The following is a 19,070-nucleotide window of genomic DNA, read 5'->3' as shown; positions in this document are numbered from 1 at the left end:
GGAAGAAGTGAGGAGAAAAGCATGCAAAGTGGGAGAACTCATGAAGAAATGAAGGAACTGTAAAGCTGTCAAGCCCGACCTCTTCGCACTCAAACGACCATAACTTGAGCTACAAAGGTCCAAATGAGGCGGTTCCAGTTGCGTTGGAAAGTTAACATCTGGGGCTTCAAAATGATATAAAGTTTGCTATATGTTGTTTCGCATTCAGGGGCGCGCACGCGCACTTTGCGCGTGCGCCGATGCTATCCGTGGCCCACCTTAATGAAATCGCCCCCAGCGATTTTGCAGCTCATTTTGGGCCCAATACAACCCATTTATGATACTATTGAACCCAAGGATTGAGGGGGGAATGAACACACTTAGTCATAGTTTAGTTTCATTATGCTTTAGCTTAGTTTCTAGAGAGAGAAACTCTCACTTCTCTCTAGAATTAGGATTATGATTAGGTTTAGTTCTTAGATCTAAGTTTTAATTCATGTTTTCTTCTACTCCTTCTTCTTAATTCCTTGTTGTTACATTTATCATTCTTCCATTGTTGTTATTACTTTCTTCTACTTTGTTTGTAGATCTACTTTTGTTCATCCTATTTTCTTTTAGTGTAATTTGAAGTAATTCATTTAGATCTTATTTCTTTTGATTGTTGTTATTGATTTCTTACATTCAATTGTTGTTAGATTTTACTCTTGTCATCAATTTACTATGCTTTCCTTTTATGCCTACCAAGTGTTTGACAAAATGCTTGGTAGGATGTTAAAGTAGATTTTGAGCATTCTTGGCTTGGAAAGAGTGATTGGGCAATCTTGAGTCATGGAAACCCAACTCATGTTGGTAATCTAGAGTTGTTAGCTAGTATTGTTTCCATTGACGCTAATCTTTTGCTAATTTAATTAGTGAGTTGATTAGGACTTATGGAAGATTATTTCTATTGACGCTAATCTTTTGCTAGTTTAATTAGTAAGTCGATTAGGACTTTTGGATTGAGATTAGCTAGTCTCATTAGACTTTTTCCTTATTTGTTGGAGTTGACGTAATGAGATAAATTCTTGTTTATTATTGTGACATGATTGGTTAATCGTGTTTGACATTCTCCCTATTTGTTGGAGTTAACTAAATAAGATGAACTAATCATGCATGACTAGGATAGAAAGCCTATGATCTCAATCTATTACCATGAATGTCTCTCTTTATTAATTGCTCTTTTTACTTTTCTTGTCCTTAATTTTCTTGCCCAACTATCAACCAAACCCCCCGTGATCCCCATAGCCAATAATTAAGCACTTCATTGCAATTCCTTGTGAGACGACCCGAAGTCTTAATACTTCGGTTAATTTTCATTGGGGTTTGTACATGTGACAACCAATATTTTTGATTGGGAGGATTGTTTGTTGGTGTAGAACTATACTTGCAACGAGAATTCATTCAATTGAGGAAATTCTATACCACGACAATTTTCTTAAATCAAAATAGCGCCGTTGCCGGGGAGTTGCAATGGTGTTATGTTATTGGCTATTGTGAATATTGTGAATATGTTTGCCTTTTGCTTATTTGTTAGTTTTTGTTAGCTTTAGGACTTTATTGCTTATTTTTGTTAGTTTTTGTTTTTATTTTCTATCATGAATTCTCACCCCTTTGGGTATGAGTTTGGTTCAAACTATGTTGTAGGAAATGAAAGCTTCAATGAGGATGTACGTCAAGGATGGAACAATCAAAGATGGGAGGAGCCTCAAGGGATTGATCAACCTTATTGGCAACAACCGCCTCCGATTTCTTATGGGTATAATTCTCATCCTAATGCATATCAATCTAATGGATGTGGTGACCCTTATTGTGATTGTCAACAACCACCACCACATGCCTATGAACCACCCTTTCAACATGACTTTGAACCCCCTTACTCACAAGCCCCATACCACCAAACACTTCATTATGACCCTAATCCCTATCCACCATACCAACCACCTTATGAACCATATGAACCACACATGGAACCACCACTATTCCAACACAATCACTCTCAAGAACCACCTTAATATACACCACCTCCATACCCTTACCAAGATGAACCAACTTCCGATTATGAACCTTTCCTCCCAAACAATGAATCCTCTCTTCCATCACCACCCGATGAAGCCCCCATGCAAGAATTGAGAGATCTTGAATCTCATATCTTAAGGCGACACGAGGAGGATAAAAAGAAGTTTAAGGAGCTAGGAGCCAAGATGGCTATCCTAGTGGAAGTCGTTAGCAACATGGCCTCCTCCCAACTAAGCAATCAAGGAACTCCCATTGATGAATGTGGAGAAGCAACCGAGGAGCTTAGTGAGGAAGTGAGTTTAGAGCTTCAAGGTGAAGAAGAGGAGTTGAAGCAAGAATTGCCACAATGGGAGGAAGATGAGACAATTGAACCGGAAGAAGTGGTTGAAGCCTTCGAAGAGGTTGACCAAGAGATGGATTCAATCATTGAAGAATTCTTATACACAATTGAATCCACTCCAATTGGGTTTGACATAGAGGGTAAGGAAGAAGATACCTCACCTCCCGTACCCTTGGTAAACAATGAAGAAGGGATTGAATTGGAAGGAAGCCACCAAGAGAAGGAGGTTGAGCAAGAAGCAAGCTCCATCATTGAAGATGATTCCACACCAACTAATGAGTCTTTTGGAATTGATGAATCTCCTTCATTGTGTTGTGAAATTGATGACAAGGAGGACCATGCACAACCTCCAACACATGGTTTGAGCAATGAAGGGTGTATAGAAGAAGTTGGTGAGCAAGGAATTGGAACTGAAGAAGCTTGCAAGGAGGTGGAGGTAGTCAAGAAAGAGCACAAGGGAGTAGACCTCGCATTGTCTAAGTGTGGGGAGGTCCTCCTGCCTAAGTCACCATCTTACACAACATTCAAGTGGGTAAAATCCTTATCTCTAATCTTTACTTTCCCACTTGAATATGGTTTGATTGAAAATGATGGTCAACTTAGAGCTCTTTGTGGAGTTAAGAGTAAGAGAGAGTTGTGTAGTGGTTGGAAACATCATTCAAGGTTCATTATGGTTGCATGCTCGAAGTTGAATGGCAATGGTTGGTGTAGAACCAAATTGCATGGGTCTAGGAGAATGTTTGGGTGCTTAATTGAGAATTCCAAGGCTAAACCACCCAAGTGGGATCGTGATGATCAATTTGAAGATGGGTGTCAAAACAAAGTGTGGGATCCCGGATCGCACAGGAAAAATCAACTTTGGGAGCTCATGGTTTGTGAAGAACTCCATCAAGGCTTGAAGATATTAACATTGAAGGATGGAGCTTATTGGAGATTCAAGCATTGGTGGATGTTCCAAGAAGGTTACAAGCACAAGCCACCTTAAGAGGAGCTCCCCATAAGTACAACTTAAGGAGAATAAACAAAAGTGCTAGGTGGGAGACACCCCACCATGGTAATATCTTTTCATTTTCTCTTTTGTACATATTGGTAATTAGTTTAATTTCATGTTTTAATTGATTTGTTAGGTTTGTTTGGTAGTTTAGTAGGTTAAATAAGGCTTTTATGGTGTCTGGGTAGCTGTTTGGAAGTTTGGAATGCTTGGATTGGTGTAAGAACATGAAAAATTTTGAAAAGCAGAGCACCAACCCGCGCTTGCGCGCACCTGGCGCGTACGCGCACCTCAAGCATTTTCGACCATCCACGCGAGCACGCCATGTGCGCGGACGCATGGATTGAAAAAAATTACCCCTCCATACATTGACCCGAGAGTTGCGCCTACACTGCGCCAGCACCATGCCTAAGGCACAAACCAACCACGCGTGTGCGCACCTGGCGCGTACGCGCCCTTTTGGCAATTCGCAGATCGACGTACTAGCGCACCTTGTGCGCGCGCGCCGATCGCCCATTTGCACTCCTGGTACATTTTCCAGAGAGTTGTGCCACTTTTGTGCCTATCCTGTGCCTGCCACCCGCGCGTGTGCGCACTTTGCGCGTCCGCGCCGGTAAAAAAAAAAGAGTTTTTTTCCCTCTTCTATTTTCTTTTGCCATTGCATTCGTATACTTCCACTCTTTCCATTTTTATTTTGTTTTCGTAGCTTATTTTTACCTTATTTTTTTGAGTTTCTTATTTTAATAATGGTGTTGCATTTCCCTACTCAATTGTTGAGAATTCCTTGGTTAATCTTGGTGCTTCTTGACTTGTTTGATATTGATGGGTAATGAAATTTCTAATTCAATGCTTAACCCTTGATGATCCTTGTATCTTTTGTGCATTGATATGAGCTTACATGTCCTTCATGACCCACTCTTTGTTGTTTAAGCTCGATGCAACATGCTCTTCATACTTTGACTTTTCTCTTGCATCAAGTATTAGTTGATATACCCTTAGCTTATATTGTTCTCTCACTTACATGCATAGCTAACATGTAGTGAGAACCTTACTTTTATTTGGCATTAGCCCCCGCCTACGTTTTATTGCTTTGATATCTTTGATGTAGGCTTAACTTTCTTTCTTTCTCTTTCCTTTTAGGTTGGCCACCAAGAAGGAAAGAAAAGGAAAAGCTTCTAAATGGGGCAACAAACAAGTTCACCCGCACAACCTTTTGAAGAAACTCATCAATTGTAGCAACCCGTCTACCTTGCTCTTCTTTGCATGCACCGAGGACGGTGAAAATTTCTAAGTGTGAGGAGGTCGTCCGACCGATCTCCATGGGTAACAGCTTCATTTTTCAACACCAATTTTTCAATTTTTGTCTTTGTTAGTTAGTTGTTGCATTGCATGATAGGTTGCATGTTAGTTAGAATTTGTACATATTTGACCACTTCTTTCTTATTAGGGCTACTTGGTTAGGGTGATGATATCTTTTCCAAGAAAATTTGTTTTAGGGCACCCTACCAATTTGAAAAATTTTTTTTGTGATAGACTTGTTTGAAGAATATATTTTGGAACATGGTTTTTGAGCTAAGAACACAAGCATGTGAGTTTTGAGCCTAATTGTGTGGTTACATTTTATAACCACTTATTTTCCATTCTTGTGTGCATTGTTCTCTTTCGATGATTGTAATCATTGATTTGTTTGATTCTTTATGTCCATTATTCCATGTATACATGCATTTATATGATTGAGGCCATCATTTCATTTAGCTCACTTACCAAAATAGCCTACCTTTTATCAACCATTGTTAGCCAAATTTGAGCCTATTTAATCTCTTTTGTTCTTAATTTTATCACATCACTACCCCAAGTGAAAAAAAATAAATGTCTTTAATTTGGATCTTTGATTAGTTTAGGCTAGTGAAGGTGTGTATTATTTGGGTATGGAAAACTTGGGACATTGGTTGAGGTAAAAGTGTGATTTTTATTTTTGTTAAAAATATTGGGAATTGGGTACATATTCATGCACTATATATAAAACCATATGCATTGATATGTTTGTATCTACTTTAAAAAAATATATATATGATAAAGAAAAAGAAATACAACATGTATATATAAAAAAAATATAGAAAAAAAAGAGAGAAAAAAGAAATAAAAAGGGGACAAAAATGCCCCAAAGTAAAGTTCAATAAAAATCAATGCATATGGAATGTGAATTAAAAAGAATGCATGAGTATGTGAAAAAGTGGGAATCATGGGTAGCTAGGCATTGTATTAGAATTGTATAGGTTGTTATATGTGTTTAGTGAGAGCTTAGGCTAATCAAAGATACAAATTTCAAGCTCACTTGACCATATACATCCTTACCTTGACCCTAGCCCCATTACAACCTATGAATAAGTCCTCATGATGAATGTATGCATGCATTGAATAATTGTTAATTGTTAGATGAAAAACAAATCTTGGAAAGCATGATTAGAGGAGAATTAAGTGATCAACCCTATACACTTGAGCGACTAGAGCGGATACACGTCCGGTGAGGGTTCGATGCTCAATTCCTTGTTCCCGGCTTTCATGAGCCTTCTTCTTGCAAGTCTATTTGAACTTTATTTTGATATTTGAATTGGTGGAGTTTGTGAGTCGTCATATGACCTTTGCCCTACTTGTTCATACATGTTCTTGGAGATTGATTTGCTTTTCACCAAGTAGGTAGAATCATCTTGCATTTAGTTGCATTCATATAGATAGGTGCATATAGTTTCTTTGCATTGAATAAATATTCATACCCTTTTCTTGTCCCTCTTTATTCTTAGTGTTCATACCCTGACCGGGCTCCTCCAACTCGGCAAATTCATAAAAGGTCCGACCTCGTCCTAAGGCTCACGCCTAAAGGTCGGACCTCAGACAAAAAGCAAGGAAGGCCCATCAAAAGGAACGCAGCCCAAAACCTAAAGGCCGAAAAAGGCCTAGAAGAGGCGGTTCCGCAAAGATAGAGATAAACTCCCAAAAGATAAGATAAGATAAGAATATCTTATCCAGAGAAGATCACGGCCAACTACTATAAATACACTGGAGCACCCAGGTATGGCATTCATTCCACATTCTACGCATATCTGCTTGGACCCATGCTAACTTAAGCATCGGAGTGTCATTGCAGGTACAACCACCAACCACTCCGCATATCAAGTTCGGGTCCCTGGACCCCCACCTCGGGCCTCTCCAGACGACCGAGCTACACGTTTCAGGTAACCCTCGGAACATTGGCGCCGTTGCCGGGGACCTGGAAGTCATCCCTCTATCATGGCGGACGACCCTCTCAACAATGGCCACGCTGCATCTGAACAAGAGGACGAAATTGACACCGGAGAACAACCGGACAGCCCTCTATCACCACGCACTCCAGGAGGAAACAAACAGAATCGCCCAAAAACATCACCCCCAAACAAAGATCCACAAAATTCCGAAAAAGAGAGGAGCTCGGAAATTCTAGAAGCAGTCCGAGCACAACAAGACCGACTAAAACAACTCGAAGAAGACATAAAAAAGCAGAAAGAAACTGAACAAGATTTGAAAAGGGAAGCTCGAAAGCGCAGAGAATTAGAAGAAAAACTGCGGAAAATAGAGGCCAACCTGAAAGACCGGACAGAACGCGGCACCACCACCGAGGGCAACCACGATCCCTTCACGCAAGAGATCATGAAGGAGAAGGTACCGCGAAACTTCAAACCACCCGATATGGACCTCTACGACGGCACCACCGATCCAAGTCATCACCTCAGCAACTTCAGAAGCAGAATGTACCTAGTCGACGCCTCCGACGCAATTCGGTGCAAAGCCTTCCCCACCACTCTCACCAAGTCAGCCATGAAGTGGTTCGACAACCTGCCACCAAGATTGATCACCAGCTTCGAAGACCTAACCAAAAAATTCCTAACAAGATTCTCTATTCAAAAGGACAAGACAAAACATGCCCCCAGTCTACTCGGGATCAAGCAAGGTAACCAAGAAACTCTCCGAGAATACATGGAGCGATTCAACAAAGCCTGCCTGGACATACAACACTTGCCCACAGAAGCAGCCATCATGGGACTAGCAAACGGCCTAAAAGAGGGACCGTTTAGCCAATCCCTATCCAAACGATACCCGACCTCCCTATACGAGGTGCAGGAGCGGGTAGAAAAATATATCAACATGGAGGAGACCTCCCAGCTAAGAGACTCTTCTAGGAAGGAATCAACCTACCCACTCCGAGATCGGGATCGGGAACAGAAGAAGAAAGAAGACCCCAACTCGGACAAGCCACGGAAGTACCACAACTACACCCCTCCGAGTCTCCCTGGTAGACGTCTACAGAGAAGTATGCCACACCGAAAAGATCCCACCGCCCCGACCGCTAAAACACAAGAGAGCGGGGAGAGATCGGTCCGAATACTGTGAATATCACAAACTCTACGGTCATTCTACTAACGACTGCTACGACCTAAAAAATGTCATAGAAAAGCTAGCCAGAGAAGGAAAACTCGACAGATACATAGCAGAGAAAGGAGGAGAGACCAGGAAGAGAAGGCGGGGAGACAACGAAGATCGGGCCGAACAAACCCCGCGAACCCCTGAAAGACATGTTCACATGATAAATGGAGGTTTTGCAGGCGGAGGAACCTCCAAATCCTCGCGAAAAAGACACCTCAAAGAAGTCTATCACGTCCGAGAAGACAGTCCCCTGCCCGAATTACCTACTATCTCATTTACCCAAGAAGATGCTCAAGGGATCATTCCCGGGCACGACGATCCAATGGTAGTCACCATTATCCTAGCAAACGCCAACTTACATCGAACCCTGATTGACCAGGGAAGCTCAGCAGATATCCTGTTCAAAACGGCCTTCGACAAGCTCGGACTTGAAGAAAAAGAACTAAAGGCCTATCCCACCGACCTATTTGGACTAGGGGATACCCCGATCCATCCCTTAGGATACATCTCACTACACACTACCTTTGGAAGAGGCGAGCAATCCAAAACATTAAGCATCGACTACATCATAGTCGACGTCACTTCAGCATACAATGCCCTCATTGGGCGACCAACCCTAAACAGGCTGGCAGCTATAGTCTCAACCCCACACCTCTGTATGAAGTTCCCTACCGCAAAGGGAATCGCTACCCTAAAAGGCGACCAAAAACTAGCGCGGCGATGCTACAACGAAAGCCTAAGCCTAAAAGGGAAAGAGGTCAACACAATAGAACTCGGACGAGTTCAAGCCCGAGAAGATCTTCGGCCACAACCAGAGGGAGAAACCGAAAAAGTCCAGATTGGGAACACACCTGAAAAAATAACAAACATAGGAGCAAACCTCGAAGCAGGCCTAAAAGAGGAACTCATAACCCTCTTAAAGGAGAATTCCGACCTCTTCGCCTGGAAAGCCTCCGACATGCCAGGCATAAGCCCCGACCTGATGTGCCATAAGCTATCGGTGTACCCGGGATCCCGACCTGTCCAACAAAGACGCCGGAAGCTCGGACCCGAGCGCATGCAAGCAATAGAAGAACAAGTACAAGCACTGCTAGATGCAGGGTTCATTAGGGAAGTAAAATACCCCCTATGGCTCGCAAACGTGGTCCTGGTAAAAAAGCCCAACGGAAAATGGAGGATGTGCGTCGATTACACGGATCTCAACAAAGCCTGCCCCAAAGATCCATATCCACTACCAAACATCGACGCCTTAGTAGACGCAGCCTCAGGCTATAGATATCTCTCCTTCATGGACGCATACTCGGGATACAATCAAATCCCGATGTACGGACCCGACCAAGAAAAGACCTCGTTCATAACCCCAAGGGCAAACTACTGCTACGTAGTAATGCCCTTCGGGCTGAAGAACGCAGGGGCAACCTACCAGAGGCTAATGAACAAAGTGTTCTCAGAGCACATCGGATTACAGCTGGAGGTGTATGTCGACGACATGCTGGTAAAGACACAAGAAGACAAAAACTTGCTGACCGACCTCACCAGTGTCTTCGGCACCCTCAGAAAACACAACATGAGACTTAACCCGACGAAGTGCACCTTCGCCGCAGAAGCCGGAAAGTTCTTAGGCTTCATGCTAACTCAAAGGGGCATCGAAGCAAACCCGGACAAATGCCAAGCGATACTCAATATGAAGAGCCCGACATGTGTCAAAGAAGTACAACAACTGAATGGAAGGCTAGCCGCCCTATCAAGATTCTTGGCAGGATCAGCAATAAAGTCACTACCTCTCTACTCACTCCTAAAGAAGGGGAAACCCTTCTCATGGACCCCGGAGTGCGAAAAAGCCTTTCAAGAATTCAAGAAATTCCTCGGGCAGCCACCAATCCTAACCCGACCTTTAAAAGAAGAAGAACTCGTACTATACCTCTCGGTTGGAAATCGAGCAATCGCTTCAGCGTTAATACGAGAAAATGACCGAGGACAACACCCCATATACTTCGTAAGCAAGGCACTACAAGGGGCCGAATTAAACTGTCAGAAGATAGAAAAATTCGCCTACGCCCTAGTGTTCACAGCTCGGAGGCTCCGTCCCTACTTTCAAGCCCACACCATCAAAATCCGGACAAACCAACCCATGAGACACATCCTCCAAAAAACAGACCTGGCAGGACGGATACTGCAATGGGCAGTAGAATTGTCCGAGTTCGACCTCCGCTATGAAACCCGGACTGCCATAAAATCTCAGTATCTAGCCGACTTCATCGCAGAATACACTGAGACCCCTGGAACCCCACTCTCATGGAACCTGTATGTCGACGGGTCCTCAAACAAAACTGGAAGCGGAGCCGGGGTTATACTCGAAAGCGACCAAGGAACGCGGATAGAACTATCCCTAAAATTCGAGTTCCAGGCTTCGAACAACCAAGCCGAATACGAGGCCCTACTAGCAGGTCTAAAGCTAGCCGAAGAGGTCGGAGCCCAGAAGATCACGATCTTCAGTGACTCCCAGGTCGTCACATCACAAGTAAATGGAAGCTACCAGGCCAAAGACCCCACCATGAAAAAATACCTGGACCAAACACAGGCACAACTACGCCACTTTTCAGAGATACAGATTCAGCACATACCTCGGGAACAAAACGCCCGGGCAGACGCCCTCTCAAAGCTCGCCAGCACCAAGCCCGGAGGCAACAACAGAAGTCTCCTCCAGGAAACCTTACAATCCCCCTCCGTGCTAAAAGAAGAAACGCTAAATATATCCAACCAACAGCAAGGATGGATGACCCCCATACTCAACTACCTGAAGTCGGGAACTCTTCCCGCCGAAAGAAAGGAAGCTAAAAGACTCACGAAAGACGCCCAGAATTATACACTAATTCACGACGTATTATACAGAAAAGGATTCTCAAACCCCCTCCTTAGGTGCGTCCCGACCTCAGTAACAAAGAACGTCCTCGAAGAAGTCCACGGAGGCATGTGTGGGAACCATCTCGGAGCTCGGGCATTATCCAAAAAAGTAGTCCGAGCCGGGTTCTACTGGCCGACTCTGCAAAGAGACGCAACGGAATTTGTGAAAATATGCCTCCCCTGCCAAAAACACGCCAATTTTCACAAAGCACCACCCGAAGACCTTATCAGCGTCACCGCACCATGGCCCTTCGCAAAATGGGGACTTGACCTACTCGGCCCGTTCCCCCAAGGACCGGGGCAAGTCAAATACCTCATAGTAGGGGTCGACTACTTCACAAAGTGGATCGAAGCTGAACCCTTAGCCACCATTACGGCTCAGAAAAGTCGCAAATTCCTATACAAAAACATCGTCACAAGGTTCGGAGTCCCCTACTCCATCACCACAGACAATGGAACACAGTTCACAGACACAAGTTTTCGGAGCTTGGTGGCCGAGCTAAAAATCAAACAGCAATTCACCTCAGTCGAGCACCCACAAGCCAATGGACAAGCAGAGGCCGCAAATAAAGTCATCTTGGCCGGATTAAAACGAAGACTCCAAGAGGCCAAAGGGGCATGGGCCGAGGAGCTCCCCCAGGTACTATGGGCATATCGGACAACTCCACACTCTACAACGGGAGAATCGCCATTCCGACTAGCCTACGGGATGGAGGCAATGATTCCTATCGAAATAGATGAAGGGTCACCCAGAGTCATCTTCTACAACGAAGAAGGTAACCCGCAGGCACAAAAGGAAGAACTCGACCTCCTCCCGAGGTCCGAGAGAGAGCTCGGATCCGAGAAGAAGCCTTAAAACGGCGAACGGCCCTCAGATACAATCAGAAAGTAATAAAGCGAAGCTTCTCCATTCACGACCTGATTCTAATCCGAAATGACATCGGAACACAAAAGTCGGGAGAAGGGAAGCTAGCTGCAAATTGGAAGGGACCCTACAAGGTAACAGAAGTCTTAGGAACATGCTATTACAAAATATCCGACCTAGAAGGCAATGAGTTGCCCAGGGCCTGGCACGCCTGTAATCTAAGACGATACTACAGCTAGAAGAACTTGACCCGAGGTGTACTCTTTTTCCCTACAAGGGTTTTTTAATGAGACACCCGGACAAGAAAAACACCCGACCTAGCCAAGGGTAAACACTCTGTAAATATTCTTTCTTTTTTAAATACTAATCAAATTTTTCTTTTTCTTTTCTTTTTCCCTTCTCGTGATAAAACAAATCCTGAAAAGTATCCCGCCAAGGCGCATTAATTTATGCTCGGCAAAACGCAAAAAATCATTTGCCAAGAGACCACACAAGGTCGGCAAAGATAAAGCGACGAGGTTCAAATTAATGTGAGAAGTTATAAAGCAACTCTGAAAAGGCTCAAAAGCCAAAATAAAAGAGGTTGCAAAAATAACTTAAAGAACCGACCAATAACAAGGTCGGACCCAACAAAGGGAATACACCGAGGTCCGAGTAAAAGCCCGGATACAAGAAGAAGCCTTAAAACGGCGAAAAGGCCAAAGAAAACAAAGATTTCGAAAAACGCTTACTAAAAGGTTGCTATACAAAGACAACTAAAAAGTACAAGCGAAAAAACGAAATCAATTGGTAAAACAAAGTTTCAAAAAGCGCTAGCTAAAAAGTTGTTATCCAAAAACAACTAAAAAGCATAAAAGCGGAACTAAAAGCCAAAACGCAAACAAACACCACATAATAAGCTAAAAAGTTACTACAAGTAGCTAATAGCAAAAAGGTGTTCAAAGTATTTAAACCATCCAAAAAGAGCCCACAGGCCGGGCACAAAACCAAAGACAAAGGATTACAGAGAATCAAGATCCTTTCCGGACTCCACGTCAGTAGGAGGCTGCGGAGGAAGAACCATAGAAATCGGGACAGCCTTGACAGCACCATCATCTCGGTTTAAAACCTCCACACCAGACTCCTCCCTGGTCGGAGGTGAGGTCGGGTTCGCAACCGGAACTTCGGGGTCAGACACCGGAACTTCATCCTCATTGGGAGCAGGAACAATCCTTCCCTCCACGACAACATTATCCATACTGAATAAACTCAGATCTAGGTCAGGGGCAAGAACCCGGACCTGAGCCTTCAAATTTTCAAACATAGCATCCATACCCTTAGCCACATGACCTTCTAGCTCGAAAAAATCATCCTGAGCGGATTGCAATCTCTCCTTTGTCTCCACAAGCTCGGCAAATGTTCGAGTATAACTCTCCTTCGCCGCCTTCGCCATCTCCTCAGATGCATTCGCTGCCACCACAGCCGCGGTAGCTTTAGCTTTTTCCTTCTCCAAAGATGCCTCCAGCTCAGTAATCCTAGCAGCCTTCAGCTTACTAAACCTCTCGAGCTCAGACTGAGCTTTCTCAAGTCGGGAACTGGTCGCACCAATGGGGGATTTCTTGAACTCCCGGGCAATAGCGGCATGAAGACTAGCCATCCGGACACAGCTCCGCGCCATATACTGAAAATGGTGCTCCATAGACACATCATCAGTAGAAATAAAGGTCTGAGGGAGAATATGCTGTTCAACCCAACCAAGAGCATCAAAATCCTTATCATTAAAACCGGCAAGCTCTTGAGAGGTCTTCTGCTTCTTGGGAGGAGGACCCGAGGACGAAGGAGGAGAAGAGGTAGCAGGTCCAGAAGTCGGAGGATCTTGATTTATAGGTCGGAACTGGGGAGTCGGAATAGTCTTCGACCGAGTAGTAACACCCACAGTAGCCTTCTTCGGAGAAGATCGGGCAGAAGCCTCCCCAGCCTCAATATTTCGAGCAGCCACAGACTTCTTCGTCCGACGAAGGTACTTCATGGAATCCGCCTGAGAAGACATCTCTGCAGAAATAAAAGAAAAAGGATTACCACAAACAGAAAATCCACCAAAACAAGCAAAACCAAAAATACTAAAAAAAAATGAAATCTCGGAGAGGTCGGGAACTACCTAACTCGGAACGGAGAAGGCTTGGATCTCCCAACATTTTCTTCGTGTCCAAGTGAGGTGCCCGACCCCATAAACTGCTTACCACACCCACAAAAGCCTGCTCCACCTCATCTAGACTCTCAAGGGTATACTTAGTAGACACTACATTCTCCTGCCAACAAAGAGGAAAAGAAGGCTCCCCACTCTCATCTAGAAAGAAAGGTCGGACGTCTCCAGTAGCCCGGACCTTGAAATAAAAGTTCTTAAAATCATGAAAGGACTCGTCATATAGGGTACAAAACTTCCTTCCTTGGTTAGCCCTAAAAGAGACCCAAGATACCTTCCCTCCACCCGACCCCGGCTTCGTCAACACAAACAAATAGGAAAAAAGAGAAATAGAGGGAGAGACGCCCAAAAACTGACACAAAAGTTGAAACAGCTTTAAAAACGCCCAAGAATTTGGATGGAGCTGCGTAGGGGCAAGGTTACAAGACCATAACACCTCGGACTCCAGATCGGTAAAGGGAAGTCGGACACTCAGCTTAGAGAAAAAACAATCATAAGCATAAAAGAAGAGCTTCTCGGAACTATCTAAAGGCGGGAAGCACACTCTCTCCTCGGAATCCGGGGCTACTAGTTCATAATCCCTCTCAGACTCTCTATTTTCACATATGCTACAGTGCCTACGGAACCTAGCTAAATACTCAGAATCTACCACAGAAGGGACTCTTAGAGGAAGAGGGTCTACCCAACCAAGACCACATGGAATCTTAGTCGACATCGCTTGAAGAACCTTTCGAGACATAAAATTCTTACCTACAAAGAAAGAATACAACAGCAAGCAAAAATCACATAAAGAAGACAGCGAAAACCCATTCAGCAAAGCAAGAAACAAAGAAAATGCGGCAACCCGGAACTAAAAATACCAGAGAACAAAAAAGAGCCCCCCCATATACAAACAACAAGCAATAGCGGCGCCTCTTTTCGGGGCAACCCAGGCATAAAGAAAAAGAAACAAACAAGAGCCACACAAAGAACAGAAGCATATGTGCACAAGAAAAAAGAAACATGGGAACAAACCTGGAAAAAGGAAACAAAGACGACGAGCTCCGAAGCAAGGAGAACGAAACGACGGCACAGAGAAAAACCCCAGAAAGACATACGGAGAGATTCTGAGAAACAGAGCAAAGAGAAAGAAGAAGCAGTGCCCGAAAAAGGATAAAGAAAAACAACGCAGAAAAGGAGGAAAGGGGCAAATAAATAAAGCCTTCACAGGGCCCGAACGGAAATCGAGGAAAAATGGTAAAACGCAATAAATGCAGGAGCGGCCATTTTTGAATTTTGAAAAACTACTATGCCCGAGCTCGACCTCCCAAAAAGGACGAACTCAGGCAGGGGCACTGTTCATACCCTGACCGGGCTCCTCCAACTCGGCAAATTCATAAAAGGTCCGACCTCGTCCTAAGGCTCACGCCTAAAGGTCGGACCTCGGACAAAAAGCAAGGAAGGCCCATCAAAAGGAACGCAGCCCAAAACCTAAAGGCCGAAAAAGGCCTAGAAGAGGCGGTTCCGCAAAGATAGAGATAAACTCCCAAAAGATAAGATAAGATAAGAATATCTTATCCAGAGAAGATCACGGCCAACTACTATAAATACACTGGAGCACCCAGGTATGGCATTCATTCCACATTCTACGCATATCTGCTTGGACCCATGCTAACTTAAGCATCGGAGTGTCATTGCAGGTACAACCACCAACCACTCCGCATATCAAGTTCGGGTCCCTGGACCCCCACCTCGGGCCTCTCCAAACGACCGAGCTACACGTTTCAGGTAACCCTCGGAACACTTAGCATGAGGACATGCTTGGTTTAAGTGTGGGAAGATTTGATAAACCCCAATTTTGTGGTTTATTTTGTGCTTATTTTGGGGGATTTTATCACCTTTTCTCACATTTATTCAATTAAATAGCATGGTTTTGCAATTCTCCCTTGATTTGTGCTTAAATGTGAAAACATGCTTTTTAGGCCCTAAAATTGGTGATTTTAATTCACTTTAATTCCATTTGATGCCTTGATGTGTTTTTTGAGTGATTTCATGTTCATAAGGCAAGTATTGGATGTAAGAAGTGAGGAGAAAAGCATGCAAAGTGGGAGAACTCATGAAGAAATGAAGGAACCGTAAAGCTGTCAAGCCCGACCTCTTCGCACTCAAATGACCATAACTTGAGCTACAAAGGTCCAAATGAGGCGGTTCCAATTGCATTGGAAAGCTAACATCCGGGGCTTCAAAATGATATAAATTTTGCTATATGTTGTTTTGCATTCAGGGGCGCGCACGCGCACTTTGCGCGTGCGCTGATGCTATCCGTGGCCCACCTTAATGAAATCGCCCCCAGTGATTTTGCAGCTCATTTTGGACCCAATCCAACCCATTTATGATACTATTGAACCCAAGGATTGAGAGGGGAATGAACACACTTAGTCATAGTTTAGTTTCATTATGCTTTAGCTTAGTTTCTAGAGAGAGAAGCTCTCACTTCTCTCTAGAATTAGGATTAGGATTAGGTTTAGTTCTTAGATCTAAGTTTTAATTCATGTTTTCTTCTACTCCTTCTTCTTAATTCCTTGTTGTTACATTTATCATTCTTCCATTGTTGTTATTACTTTCTTCTACTTTGTTTGTAGATCTACTTTTGTTCATCCTATTTTCTTTTAGTGAATTTGAAGTAATTCATTTAGATCTTATTTCTTTTGATTGTTGTTATTGATTTCTTACATTCAATTGTTGTTAGATTTTACTCTTGTCATCAATTTACTATGCTTTCCTTTTATGCCTATCAAGTGGTTGACAAAATGCTTGGTAGGATGTTAGAGTAGATTTTGAGCATTCTTGGCTTGGAAAAAGTGATTGGGCAATCTTGAGTCATGGAAACCCAACTCATGTTGGTAATCTAGAGTTGTTAGCTAGTATTGTTTCCATTGACACTAATCTTTTGCTAATTTAATTAGTGAGTTGATTAGGACTTATCGAAGATTATTTCCAGTGACGCTAATCTTTTGCTAGTTTAATTAGTAAGTCGATTAGGACTTTTGGATTGAGATTAGCTAGTCTCATTAGACTTTCTCCTTATTTGTTGGAGTTGACGTAATGAGATAAATTCTTGTTTATTATTGTGACATGATTGGTTAATCGTGTTTGACATTCTCCCTATTTGTTGGAGTTAACTAAATAAGATGAACTAATCATGCATGACTAGGATAGAAAGCCTATGATCTCAATCCATTGCCATGAATGTCTCTCTTTATTAATTGCTCTCTTTACTTTTCTTGTCCTTAATTTTCTTGCCCAATTATCAACCAAACCCCCCTTGATCCCCATAGCCAATAATTAAGCACTTTATTGCAATTCCTTGTGAGACGACCGAGAGTCTTAATACTTCGGTTAATTTTCATTGGGGTTTGTACATGTGACAACCAATATTTTTGATTGGGAGGATTGTTTGTTGGTGTAGAACTATACTTGCAACGAGAATTCATTCAATTGAGGAAATTCTATACCACGACAATTTTCTTAAATCACCTTCCTCGGATGGTAATTCAATTCAAAGTCGTAGTACTTCAATAATTCCATCCACCTCCTCTGCCTCATATTAATCTCTTTCTGATCAAAGAGGTATTTCAAGCTCTTGTGATCGGAGAAGACTTGGAACTTAACCCCATAGAGATAATGCCTCTACACCTTCAAGGCAAACACAACCGCAGCAAGTTCCAAATCATGCGTAAGGTAATTAACTTCATGAGGTCTCAACTGTCATGAAGCATACGCCACCACATTATGATGCTGCATCAGCACGCACCCTAGACCCTTTAGTGAGGCATCACAGTACACCTCAAATGGTTTGTTCGGCTCTGGTAACACTAACACAGGTGCAATAGTCAACTTTTTCTTCAGCGCCTAAAAGCTCTTCTCACTCTCAGGAGTCTAAACAAATGGTGTGTCCTTGCGGGTTAACTTTGTCAATGGCAAAGCTAATTACGAAAAGCCTTTGATGAATCTTCGGTAATAGCCAGCTAAGCCCAGAAAACTTCTTATCTCAGTTACTATGGTTGGTTGTTTCCATTCCATCACTGCCTCCACCTTAAATGGATCAACTGCTATCCCTTGCTTACTCACTACATGTCCCAAAAACTTCACCTCCTTCTTCTAAAATTCACATTTGGACAGTTTTTCATAGAGCTTCTTTTCCTTTAGTATTTGCAACAAGGTCCTGAGTGTTCTGCATGCTCCTCTTCCGTCTTGGAATAAATTAGTATGTCGTAAATGAAGACAACAACGAATTTATCCAGAAACGGATGGAAAACTCTATTCATATAGTCCATAAACACTGCAGGAGCATTTGTCAATTCAAAGGACATTACAGTGTACTCGTAATGACCATAACAAGTCCTGAAAGCTGTTTTAGGGATATCCTCATCCTTCACCCTTATCTGGTGATAACCGGATCGCAAGTCGATCTGGGAGAAAACCCCAGCTCTTTGTAACTGATCCATAAGATCATCAATTCTCGGCAACGGGTACTTATTCTTTATTATGACCTTGTTCAGCTGCCTGTAATCCACACAAAGCCGCATACTCCCATCTTTCTTCTTTACCAGTAGCACTAGCGCACCCCATGGAGAAACACTTAGTCGAATAAAATTCTTACCCAACAGATCCTCTAACTGAGACTTTAACTCAGCCATTTCCAGTGGTGACATCCTATACGGGGCACTCGAAATTGGTCCAGCCCCAGGCACCAACTCGATAGCAACTCAACCTCTCGGTTAGGTGGAAATTCATCAATATCATCGGGAAACACTTCTGGAAACTCACACACCACCAGGATTTGCTCCAACCTTTGATCATCACCCGAAACACCCATGGTCAACAACATAATACCCAGATATTTGGCCCCAGAATAATTCACCATCATAGAATTCAAATAATAACTATTCACCACAACCGGTCCTTCTGTTCCTTTCGGCATGAAACACACTGTTTTTGTAGAATAGTCGAGCAGGACATGATTCTCAGATAACCAGTCCAATCCCAAGATAAGATCAAGATTGATCATCAGCAAGCAGATTAAATTATGGACAAAATCATGCTGCTTGAACGTAAAGGAAACTTGCGGGCATCCTAGCCTAGTTACCATGGCTTCATGGGTAGCATTATACACCTTTAGGTCATAACCTAAAACTACAATCTTCAAGCCTAGTTCACTAGCTTTTTCGAATGTAATTAATGAATGTGTTGCTCCCGAATCAAATAAAGCATTTAAAGTTTGACCAGCCATTTCACAGTTACCTCGGATAAGTGT

Source organism: Arachis stenosperma, chromosome 3 (genome assembly GCF_014773155.1).
Source record: "Arachis stenosperma cultivar V10309 chromosome 3, arast.V10309.gnm1.PFL2, whole genome shotgun sequence".
Taxonomy (NCBI): domain Eukaryota; kingdom Viridiplantae; phylum Streptophyta; class Magnoliopsida; order Fabales; family Fabaceae; genus Arachis; species Arachis stenosperma.
This window is presented reverse-complemented; position numbering follows the sequence as displayed.